The 26591-nt window shown below is 47.6% G+C and overlaps 1 long non-coding RNA gene across 1 annotated transcript; it reads left to right on the top strand.

The window, feature by feature from the left end:
* Positions 1-24970, top strand: LOC140409126 (uncharacterized). The gene is made up of 3 exons (XR_011940284.1): positions 1-145; positions 4620-4709; positions 24061-24970. It is a non-coding gene; the product is annotated as an uncharacterized lncRNA (long non-coding RNA).
* Positions 24971-26591: the final 1621 nt, after the last annotated feature.

Here is a 26591-nt window from a genome sequence, read left to right as displayed (position 1 = left end):
ATTGACCATCCCTAATTGCCCATGACAAGAGCTGTCTTCTTGAAGCATTGAAGGCCATGTGGTGTTGGTGCATCCACAGTGGTGTTGGAGAGGATTTTGACGCAACGGCAGTGAAGGAACGATGCTATATTTCCAGGTCAGGATGGTGAGTGACATGGAAGGTAATCTCCAGGTGGTGGTGTTCCCACGTCTCTGCTAGTTTGTCCTTCTAGATGATAGTGGTCGTAGGTTTGGAAGATGCAGTCTAAGGAGCCTTTGTGAATTACTGCGGTGAACCTTGTAGATGGTACACACTCAGCTACTGAGCGCCGGTGGTGATTGGAATGAATGTTTGTAGATGAGGTGCCAATCAAGTGGGCTGCTTTGTCCTAGATGGTGCCGGGCTTCTTGAGTGTTGTTGGAGTTGCACTCATCCAGGCAATTGGAGAGTATTATATTGCACTCCTGACTTGTGCCCCGGAGATGGTGAACAGGATTTGGTGGGTAGCCAGGAGGTGAGTTACTCGCCGTAGGATTAAGCCTTTGGAGTTGGAGTTTCATTGAGTATATCTCTTTCTACTCTCCTTGTGCATCGTAGACTGAAACATTGTTACTTTGTACATGTTTGCAGTGGTTCAGTTAATATGGAACCCCAGGATATATATCCACCTAATTAGTCCCTAGCTCTTTAGGAATAATATAACAATCATATTGCTTGGGTATTGCTGAAAAATACATTTTGTCAAAGCCTTTCGTCTTTGTTGAAAAAAGACATTTTATCAAAGCTTTTTATATTGCACGTCTCAGGATAATGGTTACCCTGGTCAGATCATTTCATGTTATGCATCATGAAAACTCATGAACAGGCCTAAGGTTGTCACTTTGGGCCATGGAAATAGCCCAACCTACCTCAGATCACCCTGCAGGGGCAATGTATCTCACAAAATTGAGCCACAGGTGAAGCTAGTTATTTTTAAGAAGATAAATCACTTGGTTGCATGGTGTACCGAAAACAACCTCTCTCTAAATGCCGGAAAGACCAAGGAACTGATCATCGACTTTAGGAAGCGTAGCACAACACACAATCTCTTCTGCATCAATGGCTCCGAAGTGGAGATGGTCGATAGCTTTAGGTTCCTGGTGGTCACCATCACCAACAGTTGTCCTGCTCCACTCGTGTTGATGCAACAGCCAAGAAAGCCCAACAATGTCTCTACTTCCTATGGAAGTTAAAGAAATACGACATGTCTGCATCGACTCTCACAAACTTATACAGATGTGCGATAGAGAGCATTCTATCCGGCTGCATCACAGCCTGGTATGGCAACTGCTTGGTCCAAGATCACAAGAAACTGCAGAGTGTGGTGAACTCAGCTCAACGCATCACACAAGCTTGCCGTCATCACATTGATTTTGTATCCACCTTCCGCTTCCTCAGGAAGGCATTATCAGAGACCCCTCCCACCTAGGCATTGCCTTCTTCCAGACCCTTCCATCAGGCAGAAAGTACAGAAGTCTGAAGACCCGCACATCCAGACATAGTAACAGTTTCTTCCCCACAGCTACAAGATTCCACAATGACTCCGCCTCGGACTGATCTATTCCCTGTAAGAACACTATTCACAATGCCCTATGCTGCTCTTGCTCATGTATTTGCTTCGTTTGGCCCCTTGTTCCGCACTGGAACCAATCACAGTTTGTCGATGTACCATTTGGCAATGTACTCTGTTGATTATTCTTTTTGTCTACTATTTACGTACTGTTTATGTTCCCTCGGCCACAGAAAAATACTTTTCACTGTACTTTGGTACATGTGACAATAAATCAAATCAAATCAAATATTATGCAATAGCGACACGAGTGGTTTTCACCACTAACAAGCTTATGCCTCAAGCCAAAAAGATGTTCTACCTATCACTAAAATCAATAGTGTGGTGTCTGAATTTCAATGCTAGTGTGTTGGTAGGAATGTAGACCATACTTCCCAATTGTTGCACTTGTACAGGGTGTCGGTGAGACCACATCTGGAATATCCAGATTTGTGTCCAGTTTTGGTCTCCTTATTTGAGGAAGTCTGTGGTGGCATTGGAGGCAGTTCAGAGGAGGTTCATCAGGTTCATTTTGGGGTGAAAGGGTTGACATATGAAGAGAGAGATTAAGCAGTTTGGGTTTATACTCGGTGGAGCTTAGAAGAATGAGAGGGAATCTAACCGAGGTGTATAAAATACTAAATGGAATTGATAAAGTAAACTTAAGACTAAATATTCCCCTTTGTAGGATAATCTAGAATGAGAGGTCACAGATACAGGTTGAGAGGCAATAGATTCAGAACTGAGATGAGGAGGAACTACTTCTCGCAGAGGGTGGTGAATTTGTAGAACTCACTGCCCCATAGTGCAGTGAAAACTGGTTTCAAGAAGGAGATAGATACATTTCTGGTAACAAACGGATTGAAGGGTTATGGGCAACATGTGGGGAGGTGGATTTGAGACCAGGAAGATATCAGCCATGATCAGGTTCGAAGGGCTGAATTTCCTGCTTCTGCTCCTAATTGCTAAACACTGGAAGATCGTGTCTATTATCATGCCCTTTCCATTGTTTGCAACGGGCAAGTTGCATACTGTACCCAACCAGCCTGTGCTTGCAAAACTTAAAACACAATGTCTAACATCAGGGGCAAAATTGTCCCCCAACGGCGCGATGTCCGCCGACTGGCGCCAAAAACGACGCCAATCAGACGGGCATCGCGCCGGCCCAAAGGTGCGGAATGCTCCGCATCTTTGGGGGCCGAGCCCCAACATTGAGGGGCTAGGCCGACGCCGGAGGGATTTCCGCCCCGCCAGCTGACGGAAATGGCGTTTGTTGCCCCGCCAGCTGTCGGAAATGGCGTTTGTTGCCCCGCCAGCTGGCGCGGAAATGCGGCGCATGCGCGGGAGCGTCAGCGGCCGCCGACAGTTTCCCGCGCATGTGCAGTGGGGAGAGTCTCTTCCGCCTCCGCCATGGTGGAGACCGTTGCGGAGGCGGAAGGGAAAGAGTGCCCCCACGGCACAGGCCCGCCCGCGGATCAGTGGGCCCTGATCGCAGGCCAGGCCACCGTGGGGGCACCCCCCGGGATCAGATCGCCCCGTGCCCCCCCCAGGACCCCGGAGCCCACCCACGCCGCCTGGTCCCGCCGGTAAGTACCAGCTTTGATTTACGCCGACGGGACAGGCAATTTCTGGGCGGGACTTCGGCCCATCTGGGCCGGAGAATTGAGCGGGGGGTCCCGCCAACCGGCGCGGCCTGATTCCCGCCCCCGCCCAATCTCCGGTACCGGAGACTTCGGCGGGGGCGGGATTCACGGCGGCCAACGGCCATTCTCCGTCCCGGCGGGGGGTCGGAGAATGACGCCCCAGATGCTATTCTGTGACTGGACAAAAATTACTGAATGATATTCAGTGTGCTGGAAGTTATGCTGGCTACCTATTTAGGATTGACAGTTGGTGCATTGACAGTGTGGTGCATTTGGGTGTACTGCAAACTACATATATTAATACACCGGACCCTGTTCTTTGCAGGCAGATAGAACATGTACACACATAGCACCTGTTCAGTTCAACAAAATAAGTGACAGCTGTTCGCTGGTTCATTCCTCCAGGTAATGCCTTAACCATTTCGAGTCAAGCTGCTTGATTTAAATTTTCTAACAATGCTTGGTAGTTAACTGTCAGTCACCATTAACTAGTGCATTCTCCATGGCAACACCTTTACCAATGAGAGTTAACTTTCTTCTTATACAGTACAAAGTTGGTGTTTCCCCTGGCGTTGGTATTCTTGATGAGTGCAACATGAAAAGCTTTGACAAAATGTATTTTTTCAACAATACTCAAGTAGTATATGACCAAACAACTATTAATCATTTTGCTGTTTGTGAGAGCTTACTTTGTGAAAATTGGCTGCTGTGTTTTCATGATTACAACTTAATAAATGGCTATAAAGCATTTTGAGACATGCAGTCATCTAGAAAAGCACACAAAATGCAAGTCTATTCTTTCTATTGGGAGCAATGGGTTGTTTATGGAGTTGTTAGAAATGGTGTGCAGGTTCTAAAGCTTGGAAACACCTTGTAAGACTTTTGAGGACTGAGGCTCTTATAAGGTTCAGGGAGAAGAGTCATATGGTTTGGCAGAGTGATATTTAATGCTGCTTGGCAGAATGAAAGTTGGTCTGGAAAATTGGGAGGCTTTGGGTAGGGTGGAGTGACTTGAGAAATGATATCTGGGTAGGATGCTGGAAAATCCATGGGATCTGTCTTGGTCGCATTTGCCATCTGTTATGCAGTGTGTGTTCGATCACAGTTTGCCTGTTAATTTACAGCTACTTCATGTTAATTCAGAATGTTAGTGCACAATATAGGTAACGTAAATTGTTTTATTTTTCAGACTTTGTATCATAAATTTATTTTGTTTGTTCAAAAACTATGGAATCTTGTGGCTTTATACTTTTAGTAAGTTCCTGGAATCTCAAACTATGTCTATTTTAAACAAAACAATCACAGGTCCCTAACTGGACAGTACCAAACATTTTGAGGTCTGATCTAGGATTATAACAATGTGTAACTCTAATTTTTTTTTTTGCCTTCGGTTAATCAATTTTCTTAGAATGATGGTGGACTTGAGCCAGCTATGGAAAAAGGACTGATATCTAAGACTGTGTGTGTGTCTCACTCTCTCCTGTAGCATCATTTTAAGGTGGGTGATATGTAAGGATGGATGTTTTGAAGTTGTAATCACAGCACGAAGATTTGAATGCAGGGAGTGTATTTTAAGAATCCAAGTGGAAATCGGTAGCCTCCACAATAATTTCCAACCATTTATTTTAATGGATATAAATATTGGGGATTGCTGAGCTGTAAGAGGTTCCTTGGTGGCAGCGTATATTTATAAAATTTACCCTTTGCTGTTTTATTCTGTATACTTGCTTTGCAAGTTTTGTACTGCCTCCAAAGATAACTGCAGTAGCAACCGAAGTGTTAACACTTTTGAAAAGGTGGATCAAATCTCTCTGGGGTATGGTTGCGCCATCTGTCTTAGGTATCACCTGAGCAGGCAGCTGGCACGGTTGTTGCAAACAGGCAGTGTCTCCTTCGCTCTTTCCAATTAAAGCAAGATGAATCCTTGTGATTATGCTCCCCCTCTATTTTCAACACCAGGGTTAAGAGTGCCAAGTTGGCTGGGAAAAGTTTAAAATATTAAAAGTTTAATCAAGGCACATCACCCAGAAGTATTGTTTGGAGCAATCTGAAAATCGAGCTTGCCCGTCAGGCAGATCATTTTTCAGATGGTTAGATCCCGTAGTGCTCTGTGGGAGAGTGGATGAACCATGGGTAAAGGAGAATTGCAGAATTTGAAGAGCATTTCAGACACCCATTTCTTTCTGGACAAATTGTTTGTAGTTTGCTGCATTTCTGTTTGTCAGAGTGTTTTTATCCATTTCAAACTTTAGCTTCACAAAGACCGCCGATTAAATTCAACATTTTAAAATGAAAATGGGAGTTTGTCGCATGTTCACGTTTTGGAATAGGAGCAAGGAAAGTGCGATGGGAGGAGTTTAATGTAAAGGTTTATTGGAATTTATAAAGTACCTTTTTTATTAGACAGTTATCCCAGATTTCTGAAAAGTTCGCTACTAATTATTTTCCAAAAGGAATTTGCCACCATTATATTCCTCAAAGTAAATGTTTTGTTAAAGCTCTGTAATCTTGATAATCCATGAGTCAGTAATCCCAACGCATATGTTACAGTTAGTTCCAAAAGAATTACAACATTGGCATCTAACTGAGATTGTGGAATGTTCTGCAGGTTTATGCTGTCTGCAAAAAGCAGGACAAATCCAATTTGGCCAATTATCATCCCACCAGTTTAGTCTGAATCATCAGCAAGGTGTTGTGAGGTGTCATTGACAGGGCTATCAAGCAGCAGTTACACAGCAATAAGCTGCTCAGTGATGTTTAGTTTGGCTTTTGCCCAAGTCTACTCAGCTCCTCACCTCACAGGAGCCTTGTTCAACTATGAATAAAAGAGTTGAATTACAGAGGTGAGGTGAAAATGATTTCCCTTGATTTCAAGGAAACATTTGGCCTAGTCTGATATCAAGGTGATTCTTTACAACCAAAGTCAATATGGTTCAGGAGATAACTCTCCTCGAGAATACCCAGATTTGTCTCGTCATAGCTAGAACTAAGGAAGATGGTTGTGGTTATTTGAGACCAATCATCTGAGCCCCAGGATATCACTGCAGGAGTCCTTCAGGGCAGTAACCGAAGCCCAACCATCTTCAGCTGCTTCATCAATAACCTTCCCTCCATCATGACCTCAGGCGACTGTCTGTGTGGAGTTTGCACTTTCTCCCCGTATCTGCATGGGTTTCCTCTGGGTGCTTTGGTTTCTTCCCAATCTAAAGATGTGCAGATTAGGTGGATTGGCCATGCTAAATTGCCCCTTAGTGTCCAAAAGGTTAAGTGGGGTTACTGGGTTATGGGGTAGGCTCAGGGCGTGGGCCTAGGTAGGGTGCTCTTTCGGAGGGACCGTGCAGACTCGATGGGCCGAATGGCCTCCTTCTGCACAAAAAGACTTTATGATTCTATAAGGTCAGAATTGGGGATGTTTGCTGATGATTTCACAGTGTTCAGTTCATTTGCAATTCCTCAGTTAGTGAAGCAGTCTAGACCACCATCGAGGCTTGAGTTGAGAAGTGATCAGTAACATTCACACCATACAAGCATTAGGCATTGACATTCAATGGCATTATCATTGCTGAATACTCCACATTAGCGCACTGGAGATTACCATTGACCAGAAATTTAACATGACCAGCAATATAAATACTGTATTTACAAGAGCAGATCAGAACTATATGGTGAGTAACTCATCTCCTGACTCTCCAAATGTTTTTACCATTCTCAAGGCACACGTTAGATGCAAGAAGGATATTCCAGATGGTGGGAGTGTCCAGAGGCAGGAGTCACAGTTTGAGAAATTTCTTCACCAAGAGAGTGGTCAGCCTGTGGAATCGGCTACCATAGAAAATAGTTGAGGCCAAAACATTCTATGTTAGTGGTGAATACCACTCGTGTTGCTAACACATAATAGCTGATTTTTCAGATACATTGCCCCTCCAGGCTAATCTGAGGTTGACTGGGCTATTTCCATGGCCAAAAGTGACAGTCCCAGGCCTGTTTATGAGTTTTCATGATGCATAACATGAAATGATCTGACCAGGGTAACCATTATCCTGAGACGTGTGAGACAAAAAGCTTTGACAAAATGTCTTTTTTCAATAATACCCAAGCAATATGATTGTTATATTATCCCCAAAGAGCTAGGAACTAATTAGGTGAATGTATATCCAGGGGTGCCACATTCGCTGATGCACTGTAGTCCCGTGCAGAGTAACAGGGCGGGATTCTCCACTCCCGCGCCAAAGTGGCCGTGCCATCGTGAACGCCGTTGAGGTTCACGATGGCGCAAAACGGCCCCGATCCCGACCGATTCAGGCCCTGACCCTGCTAGGATCGGGGCCGCGTCATCTACACGCGCCAGGCCTTGTCGCCCGCGTAAAGGCGGCGCCGCATAGATGACGCGGCCGGCGCCGCATAACTGGCGTCATCCACGCATGCGTGGTTGCCGTCCTCTCCGAGTCCGCCCCGCAAGAAGATGGCGGACGGATCTTGCGGGGCCACGGAAGGAAGGAGGTCCTCCTTCAGAGAGGACAGCCCGACGATCGGTGGGCACCGATCGCGGGCTATCCCACATTTGAGGTACCCCCCAGTGCAGGATCCCCCCTCGCCCCCCCGCAGGCCGCCCCCCCCCCCAGCGTTCGTGCGCTGTTCCCAATGGCAGCGACCAGGTGTGGACGGCACCGGGGGAACCCGCCGTTTTGGCCTGGCCGCTCGGCCCATCCGGGCCTGTGAATAGCGGGGGTGCCGGAGAATCGCCATTTTGGGTGTCTCCGGCGATTCTCCGGCCTGCCACCCGTGGAACTTGACCGGGCCGTACCCGCCGCTTGGGAGAATCGCGGGAGGGCATCGGACCGGCGTCCCGGGAAATTTTGGTGGCCCAGGCGATTCTCCCAACCGGCGCGGAAGTGAAGAATCTCGCCCACAATGTTTCAATCAGTCTACCAGCCATATGGAATGTAGCAAGAAATATGCTCGAAGCTCTGACTCCAGATACTTAATCCTGCAGCGAGTACCTCACCTCTTGATCCCCATCAAAGCCTACCCACCATCTACAGGGCACAAATCAGTGTGATGGAATACTCTCCACTTTCCTGAATGAGTGCAACTCCAACAACACTAAAGAAGATCGACACCACCTTGGACAAAGCAGCCCACTTGATTGGCACCGCATCCACAAATATTTATTCCATCCACCACTGAAGCACAGTAGCTGCAGCATGTATCATCTACAAGAGGCACTGCAGGAACTCACCAAGGCTCCTTAGACAGCACCTTCCAAACCCATGACCACTACCATCTAGAAGGACAAAGGTAGCAAAGGCCTGGGAACAACACCACCTGGAGGTCCCCATCCATGTCACTCACCATCCTGACTTGGAAACATGTTGTTGTTCCTTCCCTGTAACTGGGTCAAAATATCGGAACTCCCTCCCTAACAGCACTGTGGTGTATCATGGGCTATAGCAAATCTGGGGTGAAGGGGATCAAAGGATACGGGGGAGGCGGGATCAGGCTATTGACTTGGATGATCAACCATGATTATAATGAATGGCGGAGCAGACTTGAGAGGCCTCCTCCTGCTCCTATTTTCCATGTTAGGAGCATGGTGGAATACTAGCCATTCGCCAGGATGAATGGAGCTCCAACAATATTTAAGAAGCTCAATACCATCCAGCAGAAAGCAGCCTGCTAGATTGGCACCTCATCCACCATCTTTAACATTCACTCCCTTCACCACTGACACACAGTAGCAGCAGTGCGTACCTTCTACCAGATGCACTGCAGTAACTTACCAAGGCCTCTTCAACAGCAGTTTCGAAATCTGTTGGCCTCTACTACTACTCGTATAGCACCATGAATGTAATAAACATCCCAACATGCTTCACAGCAGCATTCTAAAGCAAAATATGATACTGCGTCAAATGAGACGATATGGGGCAGATGAACAAAAGCTTGGTGAAAAGCAGCATCTTTGTCACAGTACCACTGACCGTGAACTGCAGATACTGTGTTAAAAGTACCCCTTACAGTACAGAGCTGGCAAGAAGGTAGGGGGAACATGAACCTTGTGCCACCACCTGATCCCTTATTGCCCCCAAAAGTCCACGCATATTGAAAAAAATGGTTGCGGGAAGACCTATATTAGGCAGCACGGTGTCACAGTGGTTAGCACTGCTGCCTCACAGCGCCAGGAACCCAGGTTCAATTCCAACCTCTGGTGACTGTGTGGAGTTTGCATAGTCTCCCCGTGTCTGCGTGGGTTTCCTCCGGGTGCTCTGGTTTCCTCCCACAGTCCAAAGATGTGCAGGTTAGGTAGATTGGCCATGATAAATTGACCCTTCATGTCTAAAGTTTAGGTGGGGTTATGGGGGATAGGGCAGGAGATTGGGCCTAGGTAGTGATGCGACCATCGATTCACACGAAACCAGGAGCAGATGTAAACTGTGGCTTTAATCAACTAGAACAGTGCCTGCCTGCGACTGATCTGTTAGTGGGAGCCGCCTACAGGTCGACTGTATACCTTTATACCTCCCCTCAAGGGGTGGAGACAGGGGCGGAGCCCACACAGGCCCCAACATGCTACATCATAGGTAATACCTTACAATGATCCATAGGTGGAGCCCACATGGGCAACAGCATAATACAGATATGCACATGGTGAATTGTTACAGCAATACATTCACCACAGATAGTGTATTTTTTCAGAGAGTTGATGCAGACTCGATGGGCTGAATGGCCTCCTTCTGCACTGTAGGGATTCTATGATTTTATGACATTAAGATTAAGCCCTGCCCATTGGGCTCGATGATTTAAACATTTGAAAACATAAATTGAGATGTACGAAATTATAAAACATTAGGGCCAATCTAGGTTGTTAGAACATGAATCGAGGTTGTTGCAACATAAATACACAAAAGATAAATAACAAATAACATAAAACACTTCCATACGGGCATATTAACAGCCCTCTATGTGAGCATACCATCCTCTGTAAATTTTCCCCACTTTGGGTCCTAGCAGAGGAATGTGGAAGCCATATCTCACCAACAACAATACTCAATGGTACACAGACCTTAGTTCCTCTTTTTTCCTTTAACTAAAAGAATGGAAAGGGGAAAAAAAGGTAAGAAGACAAGATGGATAAATGGCACAGGTAACCTTTTACAAAGCCAGTGCCCAATAATGTATGTTAGAACATTTGTGGAACTAAACAAGATGCTTATACTTTGGGTGAGATCTTCCGGCTATTGATGCCGACGGGATCTTCTGGTCCCACCGACGGCACACCCCGCTCCAGGTTTCCTGGCGGTGTGGGGTGGACTAAATGAGAAATCCCATTGACAGTGGCAGGAGCAGAGGCCGTCTCCTGCTCACAAGAAACAGACCACGAGGAGGGCAGAGAATCTCGCCCTTTATGTTTGTGAGTGTGTGAAATGGTTTGATGACAGGGCTCTCTGTCACAATCTTAAAGGAGAAAAGAGAAATAAAGAGACAGAAATGTTTAGTGCGAGAATTCCAGTACTTAGGACCTAGACAACTCGAGATTAAACCACCACTGATAGAGTACTTAAAATCAAGAGGCTATAATTAGGTGAGTGCAGCTCTCTGGGAGAGTTGTGGAACTGGAAGAGACTGTAGCAGTAGGGAAGAATGAGACCATGAAGGAACTTGAAAGAAAGGTTGATAATTTGAAAATTGAGGCATTGTTTAACTGGGTGCCAATGTATGCCAGCAAGCACAGGGGTGATAAATGAATGGGACTTGTTCTGAGTAAGGAAATGGGCAGGAAGGTTTTGGGCAACCTTAAATTTACAGAGGATGGAATATAGAAGATCAGTCAGGAATGCATTGGAATAGTCAGATCTGGAGTAACAAAAGCATGGATGAGGGTTGCAACAACAGATGAGTTGAGTCAGGGGCAAAGTCAGGAGAGGTTATGGAGACGGAAGTAGGCAGCCTTAATATGGTATAGATAACCTCTATTGTGCCCTTTCCAAATGCCATCCATAATAACAACAACTTATATTTATGTAGTACCTTACAAAACATTCACAGGAACATTATAAAGCAAAATATGACACTGATTTTTGAATCATGTGGAAGTGACGGGGATCTTTTTCAGTGGCTTGAGAACCAGTGTGAGTCCCTGGCATCACCATTGGGGGAAGGCCTGGCGTATCAAGTGCCACTCAGGACTTGACAGGTCAACAGCATGCATTCCCTGGAAGAATGATTCTGGGGTTGAGGTTCCATCCACCAATAGCTACCGGTTAGGGCTCCTACACGTCAAAGGCACTCTCACCTGACCTCTTGAGTTCAGCTCTTTTGTCCATGTTTGAACCAAGACTGTAGTGAGGTCAGGTGCTGAAGACCCTGGAAGAACCCAAACTAAGTGACAGTGAGCGGGTTAAGCAAGTGCCGCTTGATAGCACCCTTCCATCACTTTACTGATGGTCAAGACTAGACTGATCGACTGGTAATTGGTTCGGTTAAATTCATCCTGCTTTTTGTGGGCAAGACATACTTAGGCAATTTTCCACATTGTCGGGTAGATACCAGTATTGTAACTGTATAGGAACAACTTGTCTATGGGCTCTGGAGCACAGGTTTTCAGCACAACAGCTGCAATGTTGTTAGGGCCCATAGCCATTGCAGTAACCAGTGCCTTCAGCTGTTTCTTGATATCGTGTGGAGTGAATCGAAACTACCTGAAATCTGGGATTCATGATGTTGGGCATTTCAGAAGACCAAGACGCATAATCCCACTTGGCATTTCTGGCTGCAAATGCTTTAGCCTTGTCTTTTTCGCTGATGTGCTGGATGTCATAACATCCACTCATGTATATAATGAGATGCAGACAGGCAGTGATTGACACATAGGATGACCAGTAAGCATACAACACAGCACAGCCAATCACAAGACAGGACACTACCACTATAAAGCCAGAGGGCACTAGGTTTCCTGCTCTCTCGGGACACAGCTACTGAGACAGTCAGAGTCTATGAGCTGGCAAGCACAAACACCATGCGGTAGCTAGTAAGTCTGGTCAGCTACTACAAGGTCACTAGTCAGATCAGTATAGTGTCGACCCACAGCTGAATATGTACAGCAATTCATCTCGTTGAATAAAACAGTGTTGGATCTTCTCCTGTGTTAGACGTCTGTTTCTAACTTCCCTGCATCGAGTGCAGTCCACATCGAACCAATCTGCCTAACACATCATGGTACCAGAGTGATATTGATCTTGACGGACCTACTTGAGTGAATCAGCATCGACCAGCAAGCAGCCATCCAGCGAAATGGAAAACATCCAGCCTCCTCGCAACTCTGCATCTCCGGCAACCTCGGCGCCAACTGGAAAATCTTCAAGCAAAAGTTCCTCTTGTACATCGAGGCCTCTGACCTCGAGGCAGCATTGGATGCCAGGAATATCGCGCTATTTCTCTCAACAGCGGAGGACCATGCCATCCATATCTACAATTCGCTTACGTTCGCCGACGACGAAGACAAAACAAAATTCAAAACAGTCCTGCTGAAGTTCAACAGCCACTGCGACATTGAGGTGAATGAGAGTTTTGAACAGTACATCTTCCAGCAGAGGCTTCAGAGAAAGGATGAAGCTTTTCAGTCCTTCTTGACCCATCTCCGCATCCTAGCGCAGTCATGTAACTATGACTCGACGGCTGATTCCATGATCCGGGATCAGATCGTTTTCGGGGTTCACTCCGACTCCCTGTGGCAGCAGCTCCTTAAACTCAAACAGTTGACCCTCTCTGTCGCCAGCGAGACGTGGGTTATCCATGAGCATGCCAAGAATCGTTACTCCCACATCAGGGCGGCAGAAACTGCAAAGCTGGCCTCCTACGAGGCAGAAAGGGTGCAGGCCATTGCACAGATGCAGGGCCTGAGCATCGAGGAGAGTGGCCGTTTCGCATGCTTTTCTCGGATCGCTGCGCATGCGCGCCACGACCGAGTGGACGACGGGACCGAAAACCCGACTGGGCAGGTGCGTACGTCGGCCGACCACACTGCGCATGCGCAATGGCGCACGGATCGCGCTGACGTCAACGTCGTGACGTGTCCGAATTGTGGCTCCGCCCATTTAAAGCGGCAATGTCTGGCAAGAGGACGCCAATGTCTCCAGTGTGGCAAGCTTGGCCACTACGTAGCCCTCTACAGATCCGCTCCACCGCTCAGCAGCCAGCGATCCCAGCTGCGGCGCAGAAGTATCCGCTCAATACAACAAGGCATGCCAGATTCTGATCCCGACAGCGAACGGACCCTGATGCTAACTGCCTCAAGTCTCCATATCGGGTGGGCATCATAACCACACATGAACTGGCCTCCACCACACCTGCGTAACGCCTCTCGATCCTCAGTGTGGATCCCGATGATGAGTGGTGTGCTGTCCTCACAGTTAACAAGGCTCGCATCCGATTTAAACTGGACACCGGCGCGTCTGCGAACCCCATCTCACAATCCGACCTCGACACCATCCGGGCCTGACATTGCATTCTTCCACCGGCCTGCCAGCTCCTTGACTACAATGGCAATGCCATAGCTGCCAGTGGCTCGTGTCAACTAGGGGCATCCAACAAGGCGATCAAGGCAACGTTATGATTTGAAATCGCCAGGCCTGACAGGGCGTCCCTGCTCGGTGCTCGCGCCTGCAAGCTCCTGAACCTGGTTCAGCGAGTCCACACCATGTCACCGTCACCGGCGACAGCCTCACCCGATGGAAATTTGCAAGCTGACATAGACGACATTATCACGCAGTACCACAGTGTATTTGATGGAATGGGCACGCTCCCGTACCGATACAAAATACTGCTCAAGCCGAACACCACCCCTGTCATCCATGCACCACGCCGGGTGCGGGCGCCTCTCAAGGATCATCTGAAAAGCAACTACAGGACCTCCAAGACCAGGGCATCATCTCGAAGGTCACAGAGCCAGCAGACTGGGTCAGCTCCATGGTCTGTGTAAAGAAGCCATCGGGGAGCTCCGCATTTGTATTGATCCCAAGGATCTAAACCGCAACATCACTACCCGATTCCGAAGCGTGAAGAGTTAACCAGTGAGATGGCTCATGCCAAATTCTTCACTAAGCGGGATGCCTCCCGGGGTTTTTTGGAAAATACAGCTGGACGCGTCCAGTCGCAAGCTATGCACGTTCAACACCCTGTTCGGCCGCTACTGTTATAACCGCATGCCTTTCGGTATCATATCTGCCTCCGAAGTGTTTCATCGCATCATGGAGTAGATGATGGAGGGCATCGAGGGGGTACAAGTATACGTGGACGACGCAACGCCCCAGGAACACATCGCTCGCCTCAAGCAGGTCTTCCAGCGAATTCATGAACATGGTCTCCAGCTCAACAGGGCCAAGTGCTCATTTGGTCAATCTGATATAAAGTTTCCAGGTGACCACATCTCGCGGCAAGGTGTGCGGCCAGACACCGACAAGGTCTTGGCGATCAACGCTATGAAGACCCCGGAGGACAAGAAGGCGCCATCCCGCTTCCTCGGGATGGTCAACTTTCTCGGGAAATTCATTCCCAATATGGCATCCCACACCACAGCCCTCATCCATCTCGTCAAGGAGTCAACGGAATTCCAGTGGCTGCCCACACATGAAGCAGAATGGCGTGAGCTGAAGGCAAAACTCACCACAGCCCCAGTTCTAGCGTTCTACGACCCAACCAACGAAACCAAGATATTAACTGATGCAAGCCAGGATGGCATTGGGGCAGTGCTCCTCCAGCGAGATTACTCCTCGTCCTGGGCTCCAGTGGCATATGCCTCCAGGGCCATGACGCCCACTGAGCAACGGTATGCCCAGATCGAAAAGGAGTGTCTGGGGCTCCTGACAGGAATAGTCAAGTTTTATGACTACGTTTACGGCCTGCCGAAATTCACAGTGGAAACGGACCACAGACCTCTAGTCCACATAATCCAGAAGGATTTAAATGATGTGACACCTCGGTTACAGCAAATTCTTCTTCGACTCCGCCGCTATGACTTCGAACTTGTCTACACGCCAGGCAAAGAGCTGATCATTGCAGATGCCCTATCCCGGTCCATCACCACACCGTGTGAACAAGGTGACTTTATCTGCCACATAGAAGCGCAAGTGCAATTTTGCGCCACCCATCTCCCAGCCTCTGACAAACGGGTGGTCCAAATCCGTGATGAAACGGCCAAGGATCCTTTACTGCAGCGTGTGATGCAGCACCTTACCCATGGCTGGCAGAAGGGACAATGTTCCCAATTCTTTAATGTTAAAGACGAGCTGACGGTTGTGGAGGGAATCCTTCTGAAACTCAAAAGGATCGTTATTCCTCAAAGCATCCAGGCTATGGTGCTGGGTCAACTCCATGAGGGTCACCTTGGAGTCGAGAAATGCCGACGCAGAGCACGGGAGGCGGTTTACTGGCCGGGCATTAACCAGGATATTGGCAACACGGTCCTCAACTGCCCCACCTGTCAGAAGTTTCAACCGGCTCAACCCAAGGAAACACTGCAACAGCACGAGATCGTGACCTCTCCGTGGTCCAAAGTAGGTGTAGACCTTTTTCACGCCAAGGGGCATGACTACGTACTACTGGTCGACTACTTCTCCAGTTACCCAGAAGTGGTGAAACTGTCCAACCTCACGTCGAAGGCGGTCATCAAAGCCTGCAAAGAAACGTTCGCCAGGCACAGGATACCGCTCACAGTAATGAGCGACAATGGTCCATGCTTTTACAGCCAAGAATGGTCCGATTTTGCGCAGTCCTACAACTTCCGTCACATTACCTTCAGTCCCCACTACCCGCAATAAAACGGGAAGGCCGAGAAAGGGGTCAAATATTGTCAAGCGGTTGCTGTGCAAAGCTGCAGACTCAGGCTCCGACTTCAACCTGGCAATGCTGGCATACAGGGCAACCCCACTGTCCACTGGGTTGTCTCCAGCGCAGATGCTCATGAATCGCACTCTGAGGACCACAGTTCCAGCCATCCATGTTCCAGACCTTGACCACCTCACGGTACTACAAAACGTGCAGCAGTCCCGGGCCCAACAGAAGGCCACATATGATGCTCATGCCACGGATTTACCTGAGCTGGCTCCAGCCGATCATGTTTGCGTCCAGTTGCCTGAAGGCGGTTGGTCAGCCACAGTTGTTGTTGTCAAACAAGTTGCCCCAAGGTCTTTCATTGTTCGCATGGCTGATGGCTCCCTGCTACGGCGCAACAAACGGGAATTGCGAAGAGTTCCACGCCCACCACATGACCGCAGTGCTCCGCCGGCTATCATGCTTCCTCCGGACGTACCCTGCCACGAGGCCACCGATCTGCCAGCGATCCTGCCGGCCCATGCGACCACTGCAATGGCAGCGATCCCACCTCTCCACATGCAGGCAGCTCCTGATCCACCTCTGCGGCGATGTGTTAGGCAGGTAGGTTCGGTGTGGACTGCACTCGATGCAGGGAAGCTAGAAACCGACGTCTAACACTGGAGAAGATCCAACACTGTTTTATTCAACGATAGAACTGATATAAATGTTCAGCTGTGGGTCGACACTATACTGAACTAACTGGAGACCTTGTAGTAGCCTGACCAGACTTACTAGCTACCGCATGGTGTTTGCACTTGCTTGCTTGTGGACTCTGACTGTCTCAGTGGCTGGGTCCCGAGAGAGCGGGAAACCTAGTGCCCTCTGGCTTTATAGAGGTAGTGTCCACAAGACCATAAGACATAGGAGCGGAAGTAAGGCCATTCGGCCCATCGAGTCCGCTCCACCATTCAATCATGGCTGATTTCAACTCCATTTATCCGCTCTCTCTCCATAGCCCTTAATTCCTCGAGAAATCAAGAATTTATCAACTTCTGTCTTAAAGACACTCAACGTCCCGGCCTCCACCGCCCTCTGTGGCAATGAATTCCACAGACCCACCACTCTCTGGCTGAAGAAATTTCTCCTCATCTCTGTTATCAAGTGACTCCCTTTTATTCTAAGGCTGTGCCCCCGGGTCCTAGTCTCCCCTGCTAATGGAAACAACTTCCCTACATCCACCCTATCTAAGCCATTCATTATCTTGTAAGTTTCTATTAGATCTCCCCTCAACCTCCTAAACTCCGATGAATATAATCCCAGGATCCTCAGACGTTCATCGTATGTTAGGACTACCATTCCTGGGATCATCCGTGTGAATCTCCGCTGGACCCGCTCCAGTGCCAGTATGTCTTCCTGAGGTGTGGGGCCCAAAATTGCTCACAGTATTCTAAATGGGGCCTAACTAATGCTTTATAAAGCTTCAGAAGTACATCCCTGCTTTTATATTCCAAGCCTCTTGAGATGAATGACAACATTGCATTTGCTTTCTTAATTACGGACTCAACCTGCAAGTTTACCTTTAGAGAATCCTGGACCAGGACTCCCAAGTCCCTTTGCACTTCAGCATTATGAATTTTGTCACCGTTTAGAAAATAGTCCATGCCTCTATTCTTTTTTCCAAAGTGCAAGACCTCGCACTTGCCCACGTTGAATTTCATCAGCCATTTCATGGACCACTCTCCTAAACTGTCTAAATCTTTCTGGAGCCTCCCCACCTCCTCCATACTACCTGCCCCTCCACCTATCTTTGTATCATCGGCAAACTTAGCCAGAATGCCCCCAGTCCCGTCATCTAGATCGTTAATATATAAAGAGAACAGCTGTGGTCCCAACACTGAACCCTGCGGGACACCACTCGTCACCGGTTGCCATTCCGAAAAAGAACCTTTTATCCCAACTCTCTGCCTTCTGCCTGACAGCCAATCGTCAATCCATGTTAGTACCTTGCCTCGAATACCATGGGCCCTTATTTTACTCAGCAGTCTCCCGTGAGGCACCTTATCAAAGGCCTTTTTGAAGTCAAGATAGATAACATCCATTGGCTGTCCTTGGTCTAATCTATTTGTTATCTCTTCAAAGAACTCTAACAGGTTTGTCAGGCATGACATCCCCTTACTAAATCCATGCTGACTTGTCCTAATCCGACCGTGCACTTCCAAGAATTTAGAAATCTCATCCTTAACAATGGATTCTAGAATCTTGCCAACAACCGAGGTTAGGCTAATTGGCCTATAATTTTCCATCTTTTTCCTTGTTCCCTTCTTGAACAGGGGGGTTACAACAGCGATTTTCCAATCCTCTGGGACTTTCCCTGACTCCAGTGACTTTTGAAAGATCATAACTAACGCCTCCACTATTTCTTCAGCTATCTCCCTTAGAACTCTAGGATGTAGCCCATCTGGGCCCGGAGATTTATCAATTTTTAGACCTCTTAGTTTCTCTAGCACTTTCTCCTTTGTGATGGCTACCATATTCAACTCTGCCCCCTGACTCTCCTGAATTGTTGGGATATTACTCATGTCTTCTACTGTGAAGACTGACTTCACAGTACTTATTTAGTTCCTCAGCTATTTCCTTGTCTCCCATCACTAGATTACCAGCATCATTTTGGAGCGGCCCAATGTCAACTTTTGCCTCCCGTTTTTTTAAATGTATTTAAAGAAACTTTTACTATCATTCCTAATGTTACTGGCTAGCCTACCTTCATATTTGATCCTCTCTTTCTTTATTTCTCTCTTTGTTATCCTCTGTTTGTTTTTGTAGCCTTCCCAATCTTCTGACTTCCCACTACTCTTTGCCACATTATAGGCTTTCTCTTTTGCTTTGATGCATTCCCTAACTTCCTTTGTCAGCCATGGCTGCCTAATCCCCCCTCTGATAACCTTTCTTTTCTTTGAGATGAACCTCTGTACTGTGTCCTCAATTACTCCCAGAAACTCCTGCCATTGCTGTTCTACTGTCTCTCCCACTAGCCTTTGTGGTTCCTTGTGTGTCCTGTCTGGTGATTGGCTGCACTGTGCTGTGTGTTTACTGGTCATCCTGTGTGTCAATCACTGCCTGTCTGCATCTCATTATATACATGAGTGGATATTATGACAAGATTTTTTTGTCTTGTTGCTCTCTTGTTTCCTTTACTTTGCATTTGCCTGCCAGCTCTCGTACGATTTACAAAGATCTGCAGGTTGGGTGGTCAGAATGGTCCGGGTGGGAGCAAGTTGGAGAATAAAAACCAAAGGCAACTGGACGCTTGGGGTAAAACTTGCAGATTGAATGGAGGTATTCCACATAAAAGTCACACTGTCTGCATTTGGTCATCACAATGTCAAAGACTTGGGGTCAAATGATAATAGCCCCGTTAGCTTAATTACACCTCAGACTGAAACCCAGGGGTCAACATTCAATAAAGCTAATGACTGAAAGGCAAAGCAACTAACATCTACAAATCATCAAAGTTATTGGTGATTAATGTTTACTGAAGGTTATTTTCCATTAAAATCATCAAGCACAATAGTAATCAAATATAGTGCATTATTGTGGTGATTCAATTAAACAATTGTACTGCTTATGTAAAAAACAATCTTCAATTAAATATGAGTAGAGGTGCAAGCAAGCATATCAATATTTGTGATGGCTGGTGGAAACTAATTTATTTTATGCCCACTGATATATATCATTTTGTTCACTTTAAAATATTGTGGAGTTTGGCAACTCAGCTGTGACTAACTGTCAAAATCGCTATGTAACTAGGACTATAAGGGGAGGGACAGGAAACATGCTCACTATCAATTGATCACTCCTTAAACTTCTCATGGAGCTTGTTAAGGGTATGGTCTCTGCAATTTTCAATGTTTTTTTCTGGCAAGCTCATGCAGTTTGTGGCTTCACCATGTGACCCATGTAGGTTTGTACGTATTTGTTTCAAAATCGGATTTGAGGGACCAAATGGCGGTACCTTAACTTGTCATCCATGACTGCGCTCCACCGCATTAATCCTCCTGACTTTCTGATGAGCGGCCAGCTCTGTTCAGCAGGCCACCAAAAGCTCCCAACATGGCGCCAGGCAGGCAGCTCCCTGCCTGCCGGAGGCACTTGGCACCACCAACTGGACATTGAGGTCACATCCTGCCCAATTAGGATGTTTGCATTAAAGAATCATGTCGCCAGACACAGTTGAGGCACATGGGACCTGGATCTCATCTGGATTTGTCAGGTTCCAAAATCTGCCACATGGAATTCAAAGAAAATGCCCAGAATTGAGTTCTTAAGATGGCTGTCATTACAGGTCAACCGGAGCAGATTCTCAGGCATAAAATATAGGTTTTTCCATTTTTTTTTTTACTTGTGTGCACTTGGCCCAATTTGTGGCACTATCCCCATATCTCGAGAAAAGGTTGATTTTGGTGCTCCTGTGCCATGGTGAGAAACAATGAGCCAGGGTTCTTGGTCTTGATTGCTATCTTTTCTTTCAAGCCTTGGCTTTGATTTTTTTCCCATGATTGAATCGTGTCAAGTATTCTTTCTCTCTGCTGATTCACTGAGTGGAGTGGAGTACGGAGAATGGTCCAGGAACGTTTTCCTGCCCGCTTTTCTGTTGCTGCACTCACTGCAGGCCAGGTTTCAGCTGCATGGAAAATATCTGCCATTATATTTGTATGTTTATTATAACCTCTAATAAAATTGTTATTATAACCGCCAATAAAACACCTGTCATTCACCCTGCGAGCACCAGGGCATTAGAGAGTGCTTTATATTGACAGGAATGGGTTCTACTCCCTGAATGCTCCAATGTGCGACCACTGCCTGAGGATCAAAGCTACAGGTGTATGGTTGGAGATGGCCTCACAGTCAATAGATTTCCTTCTGGAGTGGCACTCTAACTTTTACCAACCCTCTGCCTCCTACTCCTCCTCCTCCTTCAGCATGCTGCCCTGCTGCTGTGCCAGATTATGGAGGGTAAAGTAGATGACTACAAAGTGGGAGACCCTCTGGGGGTGCGCTGTAGAGTGCTCCCAGCATGGGAACCACATCTTTAGCAGACCGATGCACTGCTGGATGACGGCACCAACGGTAGCATGGGCCTCATTATAATGGGTCGCTGCCTCGGTCTCAGGCCTCCACACCGACATCATCAGCAATAACCTCAGGGGGTATCAATTGTCCCCCATGTTCCAACCCATCATCCTGGGGTGTTCATCGAAGGCACCAGGGGTCTCCGTGTGCCCCAGAATGTAGCTGTCATGCACACTCCCAGGGTGGCAGGCACACACTTACATGATCCTCAGGCAGTGGTCGCACATTGGAACATTCAGGGAGTAGAACCCATTCTTGTCAATATAAGGCACTCTCTAATGCCCTGGTGCTCGCAGGGTGACATGCATGCCATTTATGGCCCTCTGGACCTGGAGCATACCGGCAATGGTGGCGAAACCTGCACCCCGGGCCTTGCTGGGCCTCTAACAGCTCAAAGGTGATATAGTCTGATGCCTGGGCATACAGAGCATCCGTCACCTTCTGGATACACCTTTGGGCTGATGACTGTGAGATGGCACACAGGTCCCTGCTCAAGCTCTAGAATGACCCGGTGGCATAGACGTTTAATGTTGCAATGGCCCTCACGGCCTCCAAGAACAGGTGCCATGTCCGCGAGGATGTGACACAAGTGCCGCACTGTCGCCCTGTTGAGATGGTGTATTCTGGGACATATGCTGTCCATCAACCCATGGAAGGGCCAATGACTCCTGTACACTCTGGCACGTTGCTGGCCTCCCCTTCTAACCCCCTCATCAACCTGATGGGCAGACTGGTCTTTAGGGTGTGTGGTGGCCCCAGCCTGTGTTACTGCTGCTGCCGCCTTGGCGTCTGCCCTGCTTGGCTGCTATAAACAACACAAGGGCAGTCTCTGTGGGATCCACACCAGCAAACATATTTGCATCTGGAAGGAATTGAAGAAGGAAAGAGACCGACAATCAGTTAGGGCTTCCATCCCAGGACCCTCAAATCCCCCAGGCCTCCCCCATCCTTATCATGACTGGCCCGTCTTCTCTCAGAGTACCATCCAGCCAGGCAGTTGTGCTGGCAAACCACACTTTGCACACTCATCCTGGCCAGTTCAGGAGCCCCTAGACCTCAGACCTCTGCCAGCAACATTAGGGAGGATGTGCTTTGCTTTCACCCACTCATCCGGACACCTATCCTTTAGCTGTGAGAGCATTCCTCAGTGGTGAAGCCGTGATCTTTAGTGTTTGATTGATGGCAGTGCCTGTATGGTGCTGATGCTCCTAGAGTACGGACACACTGTTCAGGCATCAATGGTTGCAGGATATCCAACCCACTAATCATCCTCTGAGGCATGGCACCTGTTATTGGAGGAGGCACTTCAGAGTTCAGGGGCAGGATTCTCCTCCGGCGTGATTCTCCGCTGGCGTGAAGCTCCGTTTAGCTGGTGCACGGGGCTTTCCCGACAGCGTGGGGCTGCCCCACAATGGGAAACTCCATTGACTGGCTGGCGAAACGGAGAATCCCACCGGCGGGTCGGGGCAGAAATGCGGCGGGGCGGAGAATCGAGCCCCAGGTGTGTGAAGTGCTCTCACAACTAGCAAGGCTAATTCCTCATTTGAAAAATCCTTCAGCTGTGAAGTGAGTCAAAGGGAGTGAAATTGACTTTCATGAGAAAAGCTGCAGCAGGGCTCTGTCATGGAAGAATTTGGTAGGACAGACAGGCTGTGGTTGCCCCTGTTAAATGTCTTCACAATATTTAATGATGGCTTGAAGGCCTCACAGACGCAAAGCCCCCCCACCCCCCCAAGCCCAGAGGCAACCCCCGACCTGGCTCTCTCCAGTCCCCCTGAAAAGCCTCAACCCCCCCCTGAAGGGCCTCCCTCTGAGCACTGGGACAGTATCTCCGGCGCCCTTCAGCTGTACGCCAGTAAATATAAAGGGTGACTCACCTCCTCACTTCCCCTTGGTAGCCATTGCACCAGCTTCATGATTTTGTAAAGGAGTACTAAATGACATCTGCTTGTCTTCTTGCAGGGAGTCAGGTAATTCCCGGGAAGCTGCTGTATTTGACTTCAATCTCGCTAATGAGATTGAAATTAATGCAGTTTAGGCCTGATGACCTTCTTGTCACCTTGGGCAAGATCCAGTACTCACCAATGGGGGCAGACCGGGTGAATTGCAAAATGGTTTGTGCCCAGTGCGAACTTGATGTGGGCCTCTCCCACGATTCACCCGACATGCCTGCATCGGCACCGGGTACAATGCATCGGGAAAATCGTGCCTAATTATTTTAGGAACGACGGAAACCAGAAAAGTGAATATTGGGAATAAATGTATGTGGGAAGTGTTCGTTCCCTTTGGAAAGTTCATCCTCTCAGCTTCCTCCAGCACGACAAAGCTGTTTAACATGGAGGAATCACTGCATGGACAAACTCAGGCCACTGTCTCCCCCAATATTACAAACAGCCACTGAAAAATCAGGCAAGCTATGAATTGGGCATGTAACTATCTCTGCTTCTCTGATTCTTGTCACTGAGTAAAGCTCCATGCTAGTATTGGAGACCCTTTAATGTTACGCATTGTTTTTAGAACAGGTAAACAATGCACAGTATGACAAAAGTGCACTTTAATCTTTCCCTAATCTTTATAAGCTACACGCACACTCTTTCTCCCAGCATCCTCATAGTGAAATCAAGACACATTGAACAATCACCTGCTCCAACTGATCCCACTCCCACCTCCTCCTACAGTCTTCAGATGTTCAAAAGCCCAAGCTTGGTGTTCATTATTACTTGATTGACCTAGACTTCTGTTCTACTTTTTACAGTCTTTGGTGCTGTGCTTGCAGCTGTGGCCTTTCACCTACGATGCCCAGTAACACCCAGTAATAAAAATAAATTTAGAACACAACCTATCTGCAACGGTTTAATTTCTCCATTTTCATTTGATTTCTATCTAATTCCGATTTTTCATTTCTAATCTAGATTTCAACTCGATTAAGATGAGCGTTTTGTGCCATGGTTCAAAACATGTTTTAAAATCACTGAACACTGCCAGAAGCACAAGCAGTTTTTCCCATTTACGATATTATGAGATGCAGGTGGAAAAAAGCGGGACTGATAGAAGTACGAGAACTGCACAACTGAGCAATAATTTGCAGATCACAGTTCTGCGATCAGATGGTAATGAGTTTCTGAGGATAATACCTTGAATGAAAATCACCAGCACTCGCCCTGGGAGAATTGTTTATATTAATGGAGCTCTGACAGTAAGCTATTTCACATTCTGAAACTTCCACTAAGCTGTTGAATGATGACACGTTAATTATTGCTCAGGGCCCCTGTCTGTGTACTTTTTAAACAAATGCAATAAACAGAGCAGATGCAGCTGTTATAATTTCCTCCCGTTAGGCAATAACATTAATGCATATGAAAATTATAAGGAAAAAATTGATGGAGTCTGATTAAATGTGACCTCGGGAGGAGAACTAAATTGTGGTTGCTGGCAAATTGAAGTCATTATTTGTTATATAACTTCTGGTTAGCTGCTTCCATGCACCATCTGCTACTGCTATATTCAAGAACAAAGCTGTCTTATCTGTGTGGTTTGGCTCTGTTGTCAACTGTTATAAATTAACTAAGAGTTATTATCCAATAAGGTCGGCTGCAGATATTAGTCGAAGACAACAGGACCAATTTTAACCCCAACTAACCCAGTAACAATGTTGCATATGGGTAAGTTGGTCAAATGGTGTAGTCTGATTATGTGAGCTTGTTTACTATTGATGCTTACTTGAGCCTGATGTGAACTCAGTTCTCTAGAAAGGGCTGGAAGCTGGAGCTAGAAGTTGGCATTTTAAAGCATTGCAAATAAAACCTTTTACGCATACAGAAACTAGTTCAATTTCTGCACAGAGTTGAGATAGAAACAGATGGGCCTTATGTTTTTGCTTGCCTGCAATTAGTCATTGGAAGGCCACTTGCCCCAGAGAAATGGTGACCTAATTTCAATGACAGTGTCAATTCTGATTGCAGCATATGGATGCATCATTTAAGCCATGGGATTGACAGCACAACACATTGGGCGGGATTCTCTGACCCCCCCGTCGGGTTGGAGAATCGCCGGGGGGGCGACGTGGCCTGGTCCGCAATTGGGGCCCACCGATCTGCGGGCGGGCCTGTGCCGTGGGGGCACTCTTTCCCTCCATGCCGGCCTCTGTAGGGCTCCACCATGCCCGGCGCCGAGAAGAAACCCCCTGCGCATACGCAAGAACTCACCGGCGGTTCTGCGCATGCGCCAGAACACAGCGACGGTTCTGCACATGCGCGGGACCATGGTAGCCCTTCGGCGCCGGTTGGCCTGGCGCCAACCCCTCCGCCGCCAGCCTTCTGCACCTTCCGGTCGGCCCGACGCCGGAGTGGTTCGCGCCGCTCTTGGCACCGGCGCGGGCCATCCGGCCAGTTGCCGGAGAATCCCACCCATTGTCTCCAGTCCCCCCAGCAAGAGTTGGTAGCAGCAAGGATTCAGGCCACAGGAGGCCCAGGCAGATTTAAAACTCTTACAATGCACTTTAGCATAATTCTCAGCCCCAATATGTTGCAAATAAGATGAATTACTTAGAATTAGTTATGATGTTATGTGCAATAACCTGGCAGCATTTGTGTGTGTGGCAAAGTCTCGAAGATGGCTGATGTGTTTTTGATATTGGTGATTGAGGGCATTGTCTTGAACAGGACTTTCAGAGGTTTACTGTTCTTCTTTTAATAGTGTCATCAGATGTACAACATTGCAATTAGGTTAAACAGAAACATAAAATTACAGTGATGTTAATTAATTTAAATGAGTGGGCAAGCCACTTCCACCCCCACCCCAGCTGCCCCCCTTCCAGCTGCCCTCCCTCTCTCAGCCACCCCATTTCCCCCCCCTTTAAGTGATGAATCAGTACTTGTCCATGTTGAACACCACTTGGAAGAAGCACTGAGGGTAACAATACAAGAATTAGAAGCAGGAGTAGGCCACCGGCCCTTCAAGCCTGCCCCACCATTCAATATGATCATGGCTGATCTATGTCGCCCTCAACTCCTTTTTTGTGCCATTTCCCCACAGCCCTCTATTCCTCGATCTATCAAATATTTATCCACGTCCACTTTGAATGCTTCTCATGATCCAACCTCCACCACCCTCTGAGGCAGTGAATTCCAGAGATTCACCACCCTCTGGGAGATGACATTTCTATGCACCTCAGTTTTAAATGACAGGCCCTTTATCTTGTAGCAATGTCCCCTTGTTCGACTCTCTCCCACTAGAGGAAACATCTCACCATCTACCCTGCCAAGCCCCCTCAGGATCTTATATGTTTGAATAAGGTCACCCCTCTTCTTCTAAATGCCCAAGGAATACAGACCCAGACTATTTAGTCTCTCAAAATGTAATCTGTGTGAGGCACTTCAAGGTATGTCACCAAGAGTGGCTCAGTAGCACCACTATTGATCCCTCTGATCATGCCCTGAAAGAC

This window comes from Scyliorhinus torazame, chromosome 3, assembly GCF_047496885.1.
Source record: "Scyliorhinus torazame isolate Kashiwa2021f chromosome 3, sScyTor2.1, whole genome shotgun sequence".
Lineage (NCBI taxonomy): Eukaryota > Metazoa > Chordata > Chondrichthyes > Carcharhiniformes > Scyliorhinidae > Scyliorhinus > Scyliorhinus torazame.
This window is presented reverse-complemented; position numbering and strand designations above follow the sequence as displayed.